The sequence below is a fragment of the Microcebus murinus genome, chromosome 4, assembly GCF_040939455.1.
Source record: "Microcebus murinus isolate Inina chromosome 4, M.murinus_Inina_mat1.0, whole genome shotgun sequence".
In the NCBI taxonomy this organism is placed as follows: Eukaryota; Metazoa; Chordata; class Mammalia; order Primates; family Cheirogaleidae; genus Microcebus; species Microcebus murinus.
Window position 1 is genome coordinate 26,809,412 of NC_134107.1, and position 20,154 is coordinate 26,829,565.

At 38.2% G+C, this 20,154-nt stretch overlaps 1 protein-coding gene across 10 annotated transcripts in view; it reads left to right on the forward strand.

Moving 5' to 3' along the window:
* LRRC4C (leucine rich repeat containing 4C) overlaps positions 1-20,154 on the forward strand; it is a 1,172,848-nt gene that overhangs the window by 1,005,012 nt on the left and 147,682 nt on the right. For 3 of the 10 annotated variants that reach the window (XM_012790810.2, XM_012790830.2, XM_012790840.3), the window contains exon 1: positions 1,314-13,914. The exons of 5 other annotated variants lie outside the window; for them this stretch is intronic. The gene's annotated coding sequence lies outside the window, so the exon portion shown is untranslated. Of the gene's footprint in view, positions 1-1,313; positions 13,915-20,154 lie in introns of those variants that run through there. 2 more of the 10 variants (XM_076002026.1, XM_012790785.2) reach the window with 1 other exon arrangement.

A 20,154-nucleotide genomic window follows, 5' to 3' on the forward strand; every position in this document is an offset into this window, starting at 1 on the left:
ACTTTTTTTAGTTTACTTTAACATTGGTAGTCACTGCCTTATAATAAGGTGTTTATTTCTTTTGTGTCCTAAATTAAATTTAACAAACCTTTAATGAGCAACTAATATATGTCAGAAACTGTGTTTCTATGGTGGCTGAAAAGACAGAAAATAAAGAATCTCATTCTCATGCAGTTTTCAATTTCAATAAGAGAGATGACACAATTACATAAATAACTATACAATATGGCAGAATGTAAAGATCATGACTGAGGTACAAAAATGACATATTTTTAAGTATTTAGAGAAGAAATATGCGCTTGGAAAGAATTAGGGGAAACTTCCCATAGGAAATGAATTCTAGAGGATGGATAAGAATTTCTAAGGCACAAGTGGGGTGGGAGAGTGTTGCAGTGGAAAAAAACCACAAAGGCAAGGAGGCAGGAAAACCTTGGGCTAATCTTGACAAACAGAGATACTATGGTTATGTTCGGGAATAGGGAACATGCAAGTTGCTCCCGAGAATTAAGAGAGAAAGGGGCATTTTATGTCCAATATCTGAAAGTATCTACATTTTTCATTGCAATACCTGAGTAGTTTGCATTGGGGTGTTGGAGAGGAGAGGATTAGGCAACGTCTGTAGACATTTTGATTGCCAAAATAGGGGGGAGTGAGGAGGTGAAGGGGGGGAAGAGAGGGTCCTACTGCCATCTAGTGGATAGAGACCAGAGATGCTGCTAAACATCCTACAAGGCATAGGGCATTCTTTGAAACAAAAAAGTATCTGACCTAAAATACCAATTGTGCCACAGATAAGAAAACCTGTGATAACCTTATGAGGCTGTACTATTATTTTCACTTATTTTACCAGTAATAAAATTGAGGTCTTTTGAGATTAACATACCTCATCTTGCCCAAGATCATTAAAGAGTAAATGGCAGTGCCATGTTAGGGCCATGTTATAATGAACGTGGATATAATCGAGTAGCTCAAGAGACTCTTTTAATGTGGGCATGACAGTCATTGGAGCTATAATTAAATGACAAAGCACATGAAGTGTTTAGCACAGTACCTGATTCAGATACTCAATAACTTTATTGATACTCTCAGCACTCAATAAATGTGCCGTGCTGCTTTGCATGATAGCGGGTGCTTTCAGCTATGTACTGCCTGTGAGTGGGTTGGGTTGGAGGAGGAGCACACAAGGGGCAGAGTGTTCAAGATCTGAACCAGAATGAAAGCAGGTGGAGTGTAAGGGAAGGGAAACATGCAAAAAACTTTGCCTACAGGGAAACTAGAGAACTTGGAAAATGAATGAATGTGTGGGTGTGTGGGGGGGAGAGGAGTAGTTTTGAAGGTGACTCTGGTTTTGAACATGAGAAACTAATTTTCACCTCACTACCAAGAAGTGAGCAGCTGCTGTGTTATGAATTCTTATTTAAAACAGACAAACTGAGACACAGAAAGGGAACCAATTAGTTCAAGGTCACACAATATTTTGAGATTTCATTTGACACTTTGGGAGAGAAAAAGGTTGACCCTTTTGAAGATACAGTAACTGAATCTTTATAGGAAAGAAAGATAAGGAAAAATGACATTTTCCTTAAAATGCTTCCAAAAAAGTTTTAACAGTCATTTTGCTATCTATTTATATAAATGAAAGTAACTTTAACCTCCAGTCTGGCTGATTTAAATAGGTAGAGACACCAACATAACAGTTGTCCAAAGAGCACCGGGTGAGGTTCTAGGTTCTTTTCTTTTGGGTCATATTTGCTGCATTATCAAGAGCCAAAAAAAACAAAAAAACCTGATTGGTTAAGTGGCAACATGTGGAAGAAAGGACCTATAGTAACTAACAGTTTGGTATAATGACTTTGTTAATAAGAGCAAACGTCACTGATAATAGAGTGCTCAATAGACGCCAGCAACTATACTAACTTTTCCACTGCATTATTTCATTTTAATCCTTGTAACTGTGTAGAACAGATGTAACCAATTATTGATGAGGTCTTTGAGGCTTAAAGAGGTAAAATAACTAACCCAAGGTCAACATCTAGGAAGTAGGGGAGCCAATATTCAAGCTTCAGATGTTGAACTTAAGAGCCTAAGCTCTTATTTAATATTATGTGTATACAGCTGGAAGTTAGGAACATGCATTCTTCCTCTTCTTTTGGTATTTGACAGAATCTAAGTAAGACACATGGTTGTCATTCAATTAAGCCCTACCTAGTGGTGACCAGACAATATGTGCTAAAGGAAGAGCATGCCTCCTTCTCATATCCTTGTCTTTACCCCTAACCAACACTGTACAGTTGGCTTCTAGCTCTAACTTTTATTGTTTCAGCTATTCTTTCAAAAATTTGAGTTAGGCACCTATTCTGTGCCAGGTACCATTCTATGAGTAGAAGATATAGCATGATAAAGAGAGTCAAGATCCACGCGCTCATGGACAACTCATTTCAGCAGAGCTAGACAAACAACTCCATACATAAAAGCAGCCATCAGACAAGCACTCTGCAGAAAATTAAAATACAATTTTTAATTTTAGATGTGAGGTAGCCACTTTGTTGCGTAGTCCTCCCTTACAAGGTGGAAAATATCAGTGCCTGCAGAAAGCAGAGGGGAATGCTCAAAGCAGAGGAAACAGCTAGTGCCACAGCCCTATTTGAGGACAGAAAGAAGGCCCATATTCCTGGAGAATCCAGAGTACGGGAGTAGGAGGTGTGGGTTAAGATAGAGGAAAGGCTAAGAGGAACCTGGAGCCAGATGAAGGAGGATTTTATCAATCAATATAAGGAATTTTAATTTTATTTCTGGTACTATGTATGAGAGGTATTTGGATAAATCCTTTCCTCTTTCAGTAGGGACTGTTGTACAGAAGGATAGCTTTTGAGGTAGAGAAGTTGAAGATATGAAGAAAAACAATTTTACTTTGATTTTATTAGTTAATATTTCATGGGAATGATAGAGAGCGAGAGAGCCCCCAAACTCTTCAGTAGCTTCATTTATATCCGAAAGGTATGTTTTTTTGACACTTCAGTCAATCAGTGGGTGCCATTAATCTGCATATTATGTTACAAGAAGCTGCCTTTCTTCTCAATTTTGCTTTCCTTTTTGTTCTTCTCAGGAAAATTAATTCATGTCATTTCCATTTGAAATCTTATGGCATTTAACAGCATAAGCACTTAGAGGCACCCTTCTATGACTTGAAGCTTAGTTTAATTTCATTGCTTGTCAGCAGCACCCTAAAAAAAAAGAGCCAGGACCCCTAGGCCCACAGTTACTCCCAAGTTACATATGGAAAGTGACTTAACACAGGTTTGTGGCTCTGTATGGAGGGGGCCTCTGAATGGCTGATTTGGTGAGTGATGCTGGCAGTTTGGCTCTTAACATTTTTCCAGTGTCGTATTTTGCTGTGAAAGGAACATTTCAGCTAGTGTTGTAAGATGTCATCAATTTCACTTTTGAATTTGGCTTTTGGAAAAGGCTGTACTTGGAAACTTTTAGGAGCATTTCATGTAGTTATAGTTTTGATTTGTTTTATAAAAAGTTGAATAATGTCAATCACACTGTTCTGTTGATCTACATGAAAGCACTTCTTCAGGCAGAAAAATTCTGATAAAAGCATAAAATCTAAGAGCCCTAAGGGCTCTCAAAGGCCATCAGTCTAGCAGGCCCCAAACTTTAACACCTTTCATGTCATTAAAAATGAATATACAGCTGCTCAAAACACTGTTTCCAACTTTTTATTTTGCCAGGTATTTATATTTTAAATCAGAATGAAATAAAAGAAAAAAGTTTTAATTGTAAAAATATCAGACTAAATCACAAACTGAAGGGTTTTGCTTTAAATTCAACTAATTAATAGGAAAATCCCACTACATTGTTTTTACTCTTCCCATTTTGCTATAGTGGACCAGCAAAAATTAAATCCAGAACAATGTTAAGGAGCTGCTGATCTAATTCAAACTTACCTCAAAGACCCAACCTCACCTTGCAGCCTATGCACAAGCAACTCCAATGGCAGGAAAATCATTGTCTTGTGAGGCAGCCCATTCCATGTTCAGAGAGCATTATTTTCAGGAAGTACTTCATTATATTGAATGGGAGTTATATATAGCCTCCAAATAGAATGTCACACATGTACAAACACATACTCAAAAACAGCAAATATGCAAATAAATAAAACTTTGTAGATTCCAACACTTGGTGTTTCTTATGCCCACCTCCCTCTGTCCCTCCCCAAAGTTGCTATCTTTGTTTGGACCCTCATAACAGCTGCCTAATTACTCTTCTCTAATTCATCTGCATACCGCCCCTATGATGTCTTTTATAAACCCCAAACTTGTCCCATCACTTCTTAACTTGATATCCCTCAATGATGACCCTTCACCTTTCAAACAAACTCCTTCAAAAAAATAACAGAACAAATCCTTGATCTGGTTGTTATGTGCAGGTTCATTTCTTGGCATTTCATCTTTTTCCCGGCCACACATTTTCCTTAAGCTTTATCCCTAAAGTATTTGTAATTCTCCTAAAACACAGACAATGAATGTCCGTCCGTCAAATGCAAACTCAGGCCTATGAAATTCCAAATGCACTGCTGTTGGTTTTGACTCCATGTTGTTTCCTTGATTCAAGCATATATCCTTTCTAAATATACATTAATCCTTTCTACAAATTGTAAGCATCTCTGGGAGATGATGAAAAGTTCCAAATACTTTGCCTAGTCATGGTATTAATATATATGGAACTCACTGAAATTGGTACTAGATACATATTTGTAATAAATGAATGGATTAGATTGGACTAAATTGTTAGCACCTATGTGCAAAGTTGTTTATTTAGTATCTTTCTTTCTGGAGAAGGGAAGTGCCTAAGATTGAGATCTTAAGCTTATGTAAAGGAGAATAAAAAGGAGAAGCACGGAAAAGGAGGGTGAGCCTCTTCAAGGAAGCTTTGTTCCGAAGTCATAACTTTGCTGTCCTGTAACCACAGAGGTAAAAGAAGCAAAGTGGACAATAGAAGTGAGAAATCTCTGTGGCCGTTTAAATGTATCCCTTAATATCAATAAGAACAATAACAAAAAAATTGTGGAACCATTCATAAGAATTAAAGTAAGAAACTGAGTATCACTGTGGCATAATTGTTCTCCTAGTGAAAATGTAAACTGCCATAAATATTATTAAAATTTCATTTAAAAATCCTTTCAGGAAGATTGTTAACTGAATGTTGTGGTAAAATGTCAAACACTCAATCACTTAACTAGATGGAGACACCCAGAGTTCACTCTGTGCAAAGAGACCACAATTCTAGGACACCCCTCACAGTCCCTATCTGCCACAAAAATATTTATTTAATCTTTTGTTGCTCCTATAAAACTAACTCATTTATTTATGGATTAAAAATATCTCTGTAGTGAATCCAAGGATTCCCATTGCCTTCCCATTTTGAAAGTCCATATTTCCTTATATATGCTTATTTTCGGTTTTTGAAGTATTATTTCATTCAAGTGAGAAAGATGTTTCCATTTTCTATGGAAATGACGTGGATTATTTTTTCCCAAGTGTGCAGTATCTCGTAATCATGTTTTTACCCTCAAAAACGTTGTGCATGTTAGAAACCTGGACATTTAAAAATGCAAATTGTTTCACATTATTTGAATCCCATGCTATTAAATCAGCTGGAGATCTGGAATCACAGATGTGTTAACAAATCTTCAGTGTGAAGAGAGCTCAATTTTGAAATCTATGCACTTCATTTCCTGAAAGCACAATAGTGATGTGGTGGGGAAAACAAGGCTATCATTTCTTGAATCTGTACTGCATGGCTGATGCTGAAATAAAGTGACATTCTTTAGGAATTGTTTAGTATCAAGTGCTGATTTAGCTAGATAAAATGCAACTGTCTTCTCAAATTACACAACTGGATTCACACCATCTACTAATTCCTGGTAGAGTTTTAAAGATACCTTTATAGGCAATTTTCTTCTCAGTGCAAAGATTCTTAATTTCAACAGCACAAAAATACCACCATGTATTAATAGTATCTGTGCTCAAATACCACCTCCCTTAGAAACATTCAATAAAGGAGATTGTGTTTTACAAGTGCTTGAGTCATCACTTAAAAAGGATTTTTAAAATGTAATTGAGTCTAAATCCATTCTGAATTGGTTGCCAAATTGTCATACAGTAGTTTCTTTCCACTTTCTTCTTCTTGTTAATACTTTAAGTCACTCCTAGAATTGGGCTTGTTGTTTGGTGTGGTCTGTAAAAAGAAGACTCCTCCCACAAGATGCTCTCCTTCACTAATGCCTTTCCTTTCCAGACCTCTTTTGTGATTGACACCTTCCTAGAAAGAATATTTTAAAACTACATTTGGCCCTCGGTATCTATGGGTTTCACATTCGTGGATTTAACCTGTCACAGATCGGAAATATTCAAGGGGAAAAAAAAAAAAAAAAACTCCACAGAGTTTCAAAAAGCAGAAGTTGAATCTGCCGCTACATGCTGAGCACTACGTTGAATCCATGAGAATGAAATGATGTGTAGGTATAGTATGAGGTATTTTAAGTTAGAATATGAGAGAATGTGCATAGACTATATGCAAATACTACTCCATTTTATATAAGAGACTTGAGCATCCTCAGACTTTGGAATCTGTGAGAGTCCTGGGACTAATTCCCAATGGATGACAAGGGATGATTGTACTTTCAAAACCTGGACTCTCTGGATCTCCAGATGACATCTATTAGTCAATTACCTCTCCCGTAACTCATTTTGTAAGTAACGTGAGCTTTAACTCTGCTAATCTTTGTACGACAAATTATTTTGTCTTAGAATGCATCTTGTTTTTTTGTCCTCTGGCTGCAAAATGAGCAATTCTGTATTCCTCGACTGTACATTCACGTTCATGAAGCTTTTAATGCATTGGGATTCTATTTGTGAAGTTCCCTTGGACTGCCCCCACACAGAGGTAGCTACTGCCTCCTCTGCCTTCCACCCCCAGCTCTTTACACTTACTTCTGTAAAATTCTGACCATAATCTGTCACCATTGCTTGTAATTAACATAACTACTATCTATCCAGTTTCCTCCCCAACCACGTGGTAGTTCATTCTTCTAGTCAATCAAAATTTATTAGGAGGCCAAAGGGCCCAGCAATGTCAGTACCAATAAATGTTCAAGTAACTGGTTCTTCTTTGATTTGACTATTCATGTATTTTTTCCCATTTCTCTTAGCTAGTTCTAAGAACTATTTATGTATTTAGAGTATGAATCTTGTCCTTTGCACTTCAAATAGTTTTCTTGTTATTGTACATATGGAACAGATTCTCCTTTTATTATTTCTTCCTTTAAACTTTCTCAACCACTTTTTTTTCACAAGCTAACTGGTACTAGAGATGGGAAGGAATGGGTAAGAAGAAAGATCAGTGGCAAAGAGTACACAGAAGAACCTGACAATGGTCTCTGTAAAGTAATAAAGATAATTGGGTGCATTCTTTTCGGTGCACATCTGTCAGCCATTCCTGAAATAGCATCAAAAGATGTGATCAGTAAAGTGAGGGTTACAGAGAAGTCAGTGATAACTTCTATAATACCTGGCACATAATGGGAGATTATTATATATCTGTTGAAATGAATGACTGAATGTCCCCTAATGTAGACAATTTTCTTTCCGGTATACTTCAGTAATCACTAAGGAAATTTGTTATTTGTAAGGCAGAGAGGTTGTGGTTGATGTCAATGATCACCCTGATTCTTCACTTTCTTTTGTTATATAACTTTGTAGTGGCCTCCCCTTGGGAGTGGGATGGCCTGCCCCATTCCTTCACTATAGGCTTAGCCTAGTGATTTGCTTTGGGGCCAATGGGAAGTTAACAGATTTGATTCTCTCAGAAGCTTGTAAAAGTACTCATGCCTTTCTGCCTGCTCTCTTGAACTTCTACCATTGCCAAAAAAATATACGTGGGCCAAACTGATGGGGAGAGATAGACACATACATGGAGTGGAGCCCAGCTGTGGCAGTGACCCTAGCTGACACCATTCTAGATCAGTAAACCACGAACCCAGCCAAGATCAGAAGAGCCACATAACCAATCTCTGACTGACCTTTAAACTCATGAGAAATAATAAGTTATTGTTGTTTTCAGCTACCAAGTTTTGGGATGGTTTATTGTGTATCAATTGCTAACTGATTCAAAAATTATAATTCTCTGATGAAATCATCTTATTTCGTAGCATCTTCTTTTAGTTTTTCTATTTCAATAATTACAATAAGCATCTCATCTAGAATTTAGAATTCTAGAATTTTGTATACTACAGTGAAAAACATACAGGGTAATGGAAAAAAATGCAAGTCTTTCTATTTCGTAATGTCATAATCTTAGACATTTATTCACTCAATAATGCACAAAGCATTAGAAGTACACACAGTGTTATCATGAAATCAATCATGGTGTGGGGGAAATATAGACATTATCAAATCACTTCTATTCAGTACAATAAATAATAATAGGAAATATTAATTATGACCACAATCTCTGAAATGAAATAACCTGAGTTAAAATCTTGCCTCCATCACTTCCTAGCTGGGAGCTCTTATTTAAATTCAACTCCAATTTCATTATCTATAAAATGAGATTATAATTGTACCTACTTCATAAGACTGTTGGGAGGATTGCATGAGCTGAAATATGTAACATACTTAGAAGTAAACTTGGCACTTTTAAGCTCTAATTAAATGCTAGTTATTCATACAAATTTTTAAAAGTATGAGGAGCACAGAAAAGTAAGACTATATGGGGTGAGGGCTGAGTAGAGGGTTAGCAATCATAGAGGAGGTATACTGAAAAAAAGCAGAAATTTGTAAATTTACTTGAACTTTAGGATCCCCATCTATATTTCAAGGAATAAAGAATAGATGAGTGTTAGGATATATTCTAGTTCTGAAACCTAACATCTATGTAATATTATCTAGCATAACATATGTAGTAAACTCCTAATACATACAGCATGTCAAAGTAATTTTCAAAATAGAAGCTGGTATAATGAAGTTAATTCATATGTCATTATGTGTGACTATAGAGGCAAGCTTGATACGATTATCTCAGAGGATCTTCTGGTCCCTGTTTAATAGTGTTGGAAGTGAAAAGGAAACATCTATTCCCAGGATTTATAATACAAAATAAATACTCAAACACTAAGTATGCATTGTGCTTTAATAGAGTAGCGTGCAGCCTGTTAAATCCAATTAATAACCACAATAGACACTTTCATATTTTCTTTATTTTCAAGCAAAGTTACTGAATTTATTCTACTTGCTAGTTTGTATTTCTGATTACAAGATGCTGTCCCCTGCTGTTTGCTAAAGATTACACCAGCTAGAGTCATCAACACACAGTGAAATGACATGATAGTTTTCTTTCACTATCCAATGTCTACAAATCAGAGGAGAACAACAGAACTCAGTATGTCCATAAAACAAACCTGCCATGTTAGCACTGTGCCCCATCTTGTCACAAGTCATCTAATTTCAATAGCATTTTGTCCTATCCATGCTTTTGGTAACTAGATGGGCTAATAGGGAGTTTGATGATGTGATATTACTTCTTTTAAAAGAGCTCTTATGAAAAAAATTTCCTTGAACACATTCTCTGTCATTGTTGACAGTACCTGGCAACCTCTACTGCATAAATATCTCTAATTATGTCATTATTAACAACAATTTAGTTTGCGTGTGTATTTTCATGACAGATAGCTTGTTTACTACTTATTTCAATTCTCTTTAAGTCAAGTCCTTCAGTGCTAGATGTGGCAATGCCATACCATCAAAGGGTTACAGATTTACTTCTGAGATTCAAGGCTGATAATGACGGCCTGCACATTCATTACTGTATTAGAGGTGCCCCCCATGTTATCCAAACTTAGACATTATAGCAAAACAGAAGAATTGAAGTTGAGTAGATCCGGGTTCAAAGCCTGGCTATGTAACCTTCCAAGTATGTGACTTTAAGCTTCATTTTCCTCATCTTCAAAACCTCTCAGGAGTTGAGTATTAAATAAGGTAATATGTATCAGAAGTATAACAAAAGACCACACTATATGCATGCTCAATAATTACTGGTTGAATCTGAATCTAAAAATGAAAGCCAAATGACTAATTCAAGGTCACATAGTGTGAATGAGTAGCTGATGAAGGCAAAGATACTGTAACTGTTGAATGGGAAGGTATACAGCCTTTCTTTCTTTCTTTTTTTTTTTTCATCTTGGCTAAACAGCACTTACCCTTCCCTGCTGTTTTGCTTAATAGATTAATTCATTCTGAAAGGCATTCAAGATGTCTGGTAGATAGCTAATAATCAGCTTTGAAGAAACAAATCATTGGCCTTTCCCTTGCTGTCAAAGACCCTAAAAAGAAAATTTTCATTTCAAATGGCTTCTAGCCTACTTCAGAACCAAAGGATAGACTCCTTTGAAGCTATCGAGAGCAGCTAGTGAATGTACCATTTAATGGTTTATTAGTTGATAAACTATAATTGGCAGTATAAGGATAAGAGCTTCAAAACACAAATTAAAGTTATAGTCAACTGCCCACTCGTGTTTTGAAACAATCAATACAGCATTCATTTAAAATAAAAGCAATGCCATTAACTCTCAGCAAATTCACATTTTGATGTAATTTATAACTACATCAAAGCTCTCCAGAAAGATGGAGAAATTATAATAAATCACAATTCATGTATTAGGACAGGCCTTGAAAGTGCTGACATCTGAGATTCATATTATATCATGTCCTGAGCACCCAAAGAAATTTATAAATGTAATTTTTTAAACTCTAAGCAAGGTAATACCCATATACTATAAAGGAAACAAGAAAGAAAAAAACAACATTTAATGTGAACTCGGATATGCCTTTGATGTTCCCCTAGCAAAACTTTTCCCGTTTTCATCTGATTCAATTTTTCATTATCACTTACTTTGTTTAAAACTGTTTTTAAACCAAGAACAGTCTGATTTCTCAAAAATAAAGAAAATCAGCACAAAACAGAGAAATATTTATTTACCCTCTCCCCCTCCAAAAAAATGACCTATTGTTTGAATTATCATTACTAATTTTATCCATTTCATATCTCAAGGTCACATATGTAAATGACATAGAATGAATATCCATAGCTTCCAGAAAGAGCCTTATGATAATTATACAGCAGAGAAAGAAACCAATATAAATGTAGTATTAATAGCATTATTTTGTGGGTCTGGTCTCACTTTCTAAGGAGACCCAGTGAAGTTGAAATGTGTCAACCGCTTCTCTAACACGAGTTGATGGAAAAGCCCACATCCAGGAGCAGAGGATGTTGGAATTGAGTTGTCAAGCTGTCCTGAATGTCTTGTACAAACTGAACAGGCCAATTTACTGCAACACTGCATAGGCTCAGGGCTACTATCTCGCCTTTACAGTTGCTTCCTCTTGGTGAGATTATGCTGCTCCACCACAGGCTCCCTTCGCAGTAGCTTTCTGAGCTACCCCTGATTCTTTCTGGCGAGCCTATTCTAAGTAATAGTACTTCGTTAATCCTTACCTTGGGACCAGCCTGCTTGACTACCTAGGGGATAGACTCTCACCCTGCAATTTGAAAGCAACAGCTTTGTGTGTTTGGCGATTATTTTGAATCCGAAGTGGTGATTTGATTTCCATATCTTCCTTTCTGTAAAGCTCAAAACTCCTGAATTTCTGGATGAAAACAGGCAGGCTTTTCGGAAAAAAAAAAAAAAAAAGTGACAAGTTCTCCCACACAGCCCGAATTTCTTTGCCTATTACTAACCTCCTAGCGTGGGGGTTGCTTTGACGCTGAGCTGTGCCGACTCTGCCCTCCAGGTGGCAGCAATGCCACACCTCAGAGGCTCCAATCCGCTCTTCCCTGACTTCAAGTGTTAATGCAATTGACCAATCAGTGCTAAGATGATGGGAGGTAATTGGGTAATTGTATTTTACTGATCACAAGCAGAGAAAGGGAAAGGAAAAGAGGAAAGAAAGAGGGGCAGAGGAGGGAAGGGGACTGCAGTCCGAGAGGAGCTTTGGGGAGCTAGGACCCTAAACGTCAGGACGTGGCGTTGGTGGAGAGAAAGCCTAGACTGGCAGCAGCTGCCGCCCGCGCAGGGAGCGCATTTATTTATTTGGGGGGAAAGAGAAGAGGGAGTGGGAGGAGGAGAGTTCAAGCCGAAGTGGATGGAAGGGGACTGGGGTTTCTGCCGCGCAGGGAGCCTCAAGCCTGGGAGATGGCGCTAAGGCCGGCGCGGAGCAGCTGCGCTCCCGGGGACGCGTCTCCTCGCAGAGGACTAGCCGGCGTCGGGAAGCTCTGCGCCAAGAGGAACCAACTTGTGGCTCCAAAATGTACCCAACGCAGCTGGAAATGAGATCAAAGCTGCAGTTTCATTTGAGAAGGATGAGAAGAGCCAGCGATTAGGGATTTTTTTTTAACCCCTTTCGTTCTTTTTTTTTTTTTTTTAATTTTCTTTTTTCTTTCATTTTTTTCCTTTTTTTTTTTTTTTTTTTTTAATTTGCCTAACACCCCGTTGGTCCCATCACTTTGCCCTCTCCATTTGAAATAAAAGCCCAATCTGAACTTCCATCGCCGCGGTGCCCCGGGATCTGCTGCCGGCTGATGGAGAAGGGGACCCGAGGGCTGGCAGGGGCCACCGGAGAGGGACCGCATCACGCGTCTCCCCCGTGATCCCGTCCCTGATCGCGGAGTTCTGCAACACCTGGAGGATCTGGACCGGGTGCCGGGGTGGGGGCGGGGACAGAGGAAGCGAAAGCCACCCCAAGCCTTAAAAAAAAAAGAAAAAGAAAAAGTAGCAGGGGAAGAATGGGTTTCTTCTTGACAGCTGACGGAGCCTTGAAATTTTCCTCTACTACCTCCACCCGCGCCCCCGCCCCCGCCCCCCGCACTCCATTTAACGTGAGATTATGAAATTGCAGAGGCGGTGGAGGGAAGGAGACAGGATATAACGGGAGTTTGGAGGGGAGAGGGGAAGGTGGCTGGCCGGGTGACTGAAATCAAAAATCCAATTGCGCACTGGGTTGTGATGAGAAATCTAATCAGATCTTTGGCGAAGGGGCCGGCCGGAAGGGTGGCGCGTGGGGGGAGTTGATCCCCAAATTCTTCGAAGGGGAGGCTGGGGAGAGGAATTGACAATGTAAAAGGAGACTTTTTTTGGTGGCGGTGGCTATTGGGTGCCTTGCAGAAATGAAGGATGCGGGACGCAGCTCTGTCTTGGAGCCGAATGCAGTGGATAAACTGTGCAAGAGAGAAGGAAGAACGACGCTTTTTCTTGTGAGACCTGGATCTTAACACAAATGTGTATATGCGCACACAGGGATCATTAAAAAAAATGAAATAAACCAGTGTTAGACCCGCGGGGGTTGGTGTGTTCTGACATAAATAAATAATATTAAAACAGCTGCCCCCTCCCCCCAAAAGGATGATTGGAAATGGAGAACCGAGGATCCACAAAGGAAAAGTATGTCTGTTTTTTCTCTATAAAGGAGAAAGTATGCCAAGGAGATATTTTTGGAATGAAAAGTTTGGGGCTTTTTTAGGAAAGTAAAGACCTGATATGGTGGTGTTTTCTTTTCTTTTTGAATTTCCCACAAGAGGAGAGGAAATTAATAATACATCTGCAAAGAAATTTCAGAGAAGAAAAGTTGACCGCGGCAGAATGAAGCATTGATTGGGGGAGTGAAAGCAGCAGAGCACAGTTGGATTTGTGCCTATGTTGACTAAAATTGAAGGATAATTGCAGTTGGATTTTTCTTCATCAACCTCCTTTTTTTTTTTTTTTTCTTCTTTTTTGGTGTCAAGATCATGTGTTTTCTCTTGTTCTTAACCACCTGGATTTCCATCTGGATGTTGCTGTGATCTGTCTGAAATACAGTGAGTGATCCTTATTTTCTTATTTATTGGTGAAGAAAATGTCCATTAATTTGGTGTTCTTGATCTCTTTATCCACTCTCCCTCCTTTAGTGTGATATTTAAAGACCTGGCTATTGAGGGGCAATGATATAAGGGAGAGGGTGGCCCATGTATTTGCTCCAACAGGCTGTGCTCACTGATAAGCCGGTTTGCTCTAAGGATGCAGGTTGCCTGCATCCTGGGCAAACGCCTTTGGAAATGTTCACCAGGAAAAAAAAATCTCCCCAAGAAAGCTGCTGCAGTATGGGGTGCCAGTGCTGTGTGATTGACACTCTAGAATGCATTTAAGTTTCATGGCAGCCCTGGAATTAGATGCACAAATGTTTAGCTATTGGAAATCGAAGAGACTCAATGTAAATTTCATTATTCAACCTGACATTGCAGATCAGCAGAATGTATTAACACAAAAAATATGATAATAAACCAAACAGATGAAGGGTGGCTTCTGGCTGGTGGGTGGGTTTGGGAGAGCAAGCTGGTGGAGAGAGGTGGCTGCACTTCTCACAATCTCTCTTGCAGACAGATGCCTAAACGTGGCCTTCAGATTACCCAGGTTCTCACCAGTGCTAAGAATGTAACAAGGAGGACCTACTTCTCTTCAACCCTACCTCCTTCTAACTAGGGACTTCTTTGGATAACAGAGAGGCTGTACAGAGAGGGTAAAGGGTCCTGGTAGTTGGCTTAGGTTTTGCCAGAAACCTCTGTAACATCCCCGGGGCACAGCTCTTGAGAAAAAGGCAGAAATCTAGTGCTCTGTGGTAACTTAGAAAAAGAAGCTAATGGAAAGCTTTTTGTGTTGAGCACCAATGCTTCTCATGTGCCACTTTTGTCTTGGGGAAAAGAGGCCAATATAGAAACACAAAAGAGAAGGTGGAAAATGCTTAGAGAGCCTCAGGGCCTGTAGGATCCCCTTCCCCTCCCCCATAGCTGTCAGAGTCATGAAGCTGGGCTTTGAAACATAATTCTCCCCTTTCACCCTCCTCTATTTCTCTCTAGGGCCTTCTAACAGAATCATAGACTCATATAACTTTAGAGCCAGAAGACTCTTCAGAAATCTCATGCCAATAAATGAGGAAACTGAGGCTTAGAGAAGCTATAACTCTTTGATTAATAGCCAAACAGAATGAGACAGGTGACTCACACAAGCCCCAGAACAGCAGACAGATGACAGTTTTGGATCCAAACTGGACAGGTATTAGCCATGCATAGCCATACAAGGCTAATTGTGTCCCTAAGATGCCATTTTTTATCAGGAAGGGTGAAAGGAAGGTACACTGGTCCTGAGGGCTTGAAATAAACTTCTGCAACTTCAGACCTCAAGGATTACAAACTCCAACATTCATTTTTCTCTTCTTTCCCACTTCCTCCCTTGCTCCCTTCTTTCCTTCCTTCCTTTCTATAGCGTAGTTCAGATTACCCTGGTTTAATACTATTTAAAAAAAAAAGATCCATATACTCTGGCATATCCCAAGGAGATGAAAGCCAGCAGTCTCCTGGGTCCCTTCTTAGTGTTGGGCACATTTAATCCTGTGAGTGGTGGTCCCCAGAGAGTCATTAAAGAACGATGGAGTTAGATTTATATGAGAGAGGTGATAATAGAAACCAGAAACACCCAGCTAAAAGCATCTGAGTCTGTTCTTTCACTCACATCATCTATTCTTATCCTTTTCATTATTCCTTAACTAAACTAGCCTACAGCCGAGCACTTCTCTAATTTATTTTTCTGGGCACATGTTTCCTGTCGGGACACAAATCAGACAATAAATTTACCAACCTATGAAAATAATTGTGCAGGATTTTTTTTTTCCTCCTGAGCTCCCTGCAGGCTTCTGCATATCTTATCATAATTCTCTCCAGTTTTTTGTGTGTTTGTTTGTTTGCTTATTTGTTTTGTTTTACTTGATCATAGTTAAGTCACCATTTGTGGTCATCAAAGGGCATTTTAAGTTCCTGTTCAGCTGCAATTTAGCACAACTGACAAAAAGTAAGAAGAAAAAAAAATGTGCAATGATACTTTTTCCTTCATAGTTTAGTTCTGGGATTTACATGGCAAACTCAGCCTTGCAATTAGGTTGGGTCTGCCAATTGGGGAGGTTTTATTTTTGTTTTTTGTTTTTCTTTATATTTTTTGGCACCAAAATTTTTTCAGTGCTACTGCAATTAGACCTCAAAACACATTCTTCTCCTTCACAGTGTCACCCCCTCCCCGCACCTTCCACACTTAACACTCATGGGCAAACTTTCCTAAGAGAGAGGGTGGGAGGAAAGGGAAAAGAGAGAGAGAGGGAGAGAGAGAGAATTGGTTTAAAATTGTGGGCTGAAATGTATCCTCCCACCCACCTCCACTTAAATGTGTTCAAATCTGGAGATGATGGGGCATCGAAGGCTGTCATCATTTTTCATACTGGTGAATCATTTCACCAACTCTGCAGTTAGAAATGCATGACCCAGCTTGGGCTTTATCTCTTCTGGTTTTGCAGTCAGAGCTGGCCCTGCATTTCGATCAAGTCATTCATGCACTGATGAAAGAATGATGGCGATGATAGAGCTAAAAACTTCTCAGTTGATTTCAGGGCTGAAGTTAGTGCCCTCTGAGTAGCATTTGTGAGTAGGTAGTTGTAGACTGGAATCTGCCGAAGACCACATGCCCAGAGAGAGCTGCTGGGTTCTACAAGTTTTAAAGTTACCTCTTCAAATGTCTTCCTCTAATTTAATAGGTGTGCCCTTTGAGCAATACTTTTAATTTCCTTGGCTCTCACTTGTCTCATCTGTAGGATGGGAAGGGTAATACCTAATTTGTTGAGTTGTTCTGTGAATGATAAGTAATATTATGCAAAGCTTTAGGCATAACAGACCCTCTAAGGATGGCTTTTTGTTATGGTTATTTGGGGATTAATTTGGATTAACCTCCTGAGAATGAATAACAGTCTGGCCATGCACTTTAACAGTTCTAGTGGCTATACTTGAAAACTGGGGATTGTGCACCTGACCTTACAGTGATTGCCAGGTTCCTCTTTTGGGGTCTTATCAGGACAGTTTGGCTCAGTATGTTATTTTGGATATAAAATGTTGTTTTGGACCAGAAACTGTAAATCATGATTTTTCTCCTAAAAGTATAGAAAAATGAACTCAGCAAAAATAATATTTAAATGAAATTTAAGGGGAAATAATACTATTAATATCTTGTATGTGCTTTTGGTCTAGAAGTTGCATAAAATAGCCCTTGTATTCTAAATGTATCATTTTAGCTACATATTACATAGTCTGGCCCAGGAATGCATGAAATAAAGGCAAATGTGTATGCAGTTATATAATCAAAATTAGATGGTATAAAATTTCATTACTAATATTAAGGCCCCAAAGACCACAATTTGGATTCACTGTCTTCCTAGTCAAAATGAATCCTACATTAGTTAAATGATGATCTTTACTTTGTGATAAGCTAAAGGCCAAAAAGAATGTATGGGATCAAGAAGATTTAATGCAGGCATGCACGTCATTGTTTGCATGTGCAAATCTTCCAGCACCAACTTGCCAGTGGTTTTCTGAGGCAGCCAGTCATGATCGTTGCTCATAATTTCATTCTCTACAGTAGCAGCCCTGTGCTTTGTCCATTTCCTCAATATGCTTCCAGGGACTTGTTTTCCTCTTAAGGGAAAAGAAGTCCTGTTGTAGTGATTGTTATTCTTGTCATATCTGTGAATCATAATAGTACAGCCAGGCTTGGGAGATACCCATTGGATTTGTATGCTGTTTCTTTTCAATGACAACAACTTGAAACCTGTGTCAATTGTGGAAAAGCATCTTAAAGTTAACCATTTGCATTGACCTTATTAAGAAGAGATGAAAATTATCAATGGAAGTTCTCACTATTTGATAAATTTTTATTTTTTGCATGCTTCCTAAAGATGACTTAAAAATTAGGTAAAACTTGGACTCAAGTGAATTCAAGTACTCCGCTTCCACTGGGTCACATGTGTCACATGCATCATTTAACCTCCCTGAGACTGTTTGCTTATCTGTCAAATAGAGATAATAACAACTGCATGTAACCGACTGCCTTGAGGACAAAATCAGATTGCATATGTCATGCACAGCAAGCATTCAATAAATGCACATTTACATTGATCATCTCTGATTTCAATTTAGGTAATTCATGGTTTGCAAAAAAGAGATATGGTCTCTGTTGGGGAGAAGCTATTAATCTAAGTTCACATTGGCATAGATAAAAAAGAGAAATACATAGACAGGATTAAGGTTGGAGGAACACATAAATGGATATGACCATTTGGGGTAAGATTCTATACTTCTAAAACATATTTTGAAGTGCCTTAGTGAATGCCCTCAGCAAAGATAGAAATGTACTTTGCGAATTGTGGAAAAGATACTCTGTATATCCATGTAAACTTTTGTTAGATTGTCAAGTAGTTTATAGGGCAGGCAAAAAAAAAGTAATGATTTGTAAATGGTGTCTTAGAAGACTCCCTAAAGGGATCAAGAATCTGTTGTATCTTTCTTTTCTTCAAAACAGTTTCTCTGGAGAAATATAAATTTGACAGTTGAAATTTGGTTGGGCAGATCTTATGGCTGAGATAATGTGCTTGTCATACTCTCTAAGGGCAAGAACTTTATTCTGTTCTCTGGCATGTCCTTAGCACCTCAGAAGAATGCCTGACAAATTGTATGCATGCAATAAATATTCCTGAAATGCCTGACTGAACTTAGTTTAAGAAACACCCCCTCTAAAGGACTCGAAGGCATGTGTACACCTATGTGTATGCAAACACATGTAGGCACACACAAGAAGCCTGGCTTTCAGGAATCTATAGAAGTTTAATGAGAAATACCAAGGAGCTAACTGGCTATGTGTGGGCACACACACACAGCAACATTAAGTTACTTTCTTATGTTGGAAAAGCTGAGGTCTGAAAGTTAGGTAATGCTCTGTGTTTTTCTTATTGTTGGAGTTGTTATCAATACAATGTGACATTTTTTACATCATCTCCCTTCTTCAGGTCTTATAATCTCCTCTGTTAAATAAAGGTAAAAACTAAGGTTACTTCAAAAACTAAGATTTCAGGTTTCTTAGTTCATAATTGACTACCTAGGAATTCAGGATTCCTACGCATTAAAAACATATAATACCGGATGGCAAGAAACTAGTTATTAATATGTGCAGAAGAATCCCCGAGTATTCTATGAGAAAGGCAGAATCAGTGTTACAGTAACAGATATGTGGGTGAAAAGGTGAAGAATATGCCCAGATGGTTTCTAGGGGAAATACAGATTTGGAATAGATAAACACTGGTTCTAACTTTGTTTCACCACCTGTTAGCCGGGGGATCTTAAGTTGGCCAATTAACTTTACTAAGTATGCCTCAGTTTCCTCAAGTGTAAAATTGTAAATTTTATTTTGCAGTTATTCAGGGAGCATAAAAATGTCCATGTATTGGGCAAATGATAAATATTCAATAATTGTTAGCTGAGTTTTTTTAAACCTTTGGTTACTTAAATAGAAATGTGAACGTTTAATAGTCTGTGTGTATTTTGCCTTACATTTACTGAATATGCAAATAAAAATTTTTTCCACTTTACTTCCACTTTACAAAGTTGGTAATATTATTTTGATGATGTATTCCAATGTTGATTAAATTCATAATGAAGTATAAAAATGATGACAAACTTGTGGAAGATTAATATACTTTTATTTCAACTTTGGCATAGCCTTATGCCAGTTTTCTATGCCGATAGAAGCTTTCAACACTTATGGGGACTACAGGTATACAGTAGTCCCCCATTATCTGTGATTTTGCTTTCTGTGTTGTCAGTTACCTGTGGCCAACTGTGTAGTCCCAAAATAGATGAGTACAGTACAATAAAATATTTTGAGAGAGTGCAAACACAAATGCATATTCATATAATTTTTATTATAGTATGTTATAATTGTTCCATTTTATTATTCAATATTTTTAGCCTCCTACTGTGCCTAATTCATAAATTTAACTTTATCATAGGTATGTATGTACGGAAATAAATGTAGTAAATATAGGGTTTGGTACAATCTGTGGGCAGTTTCAGGCATCCACTGGGAGCCTTCAAACATATCTCCCAAAGATAAGGGAGGGACTACTGTCATTTAATAATAACAGTTGTAAGTAACTATTAGTTATTGAGCATTTGATATGCACTAAGCACTTTATT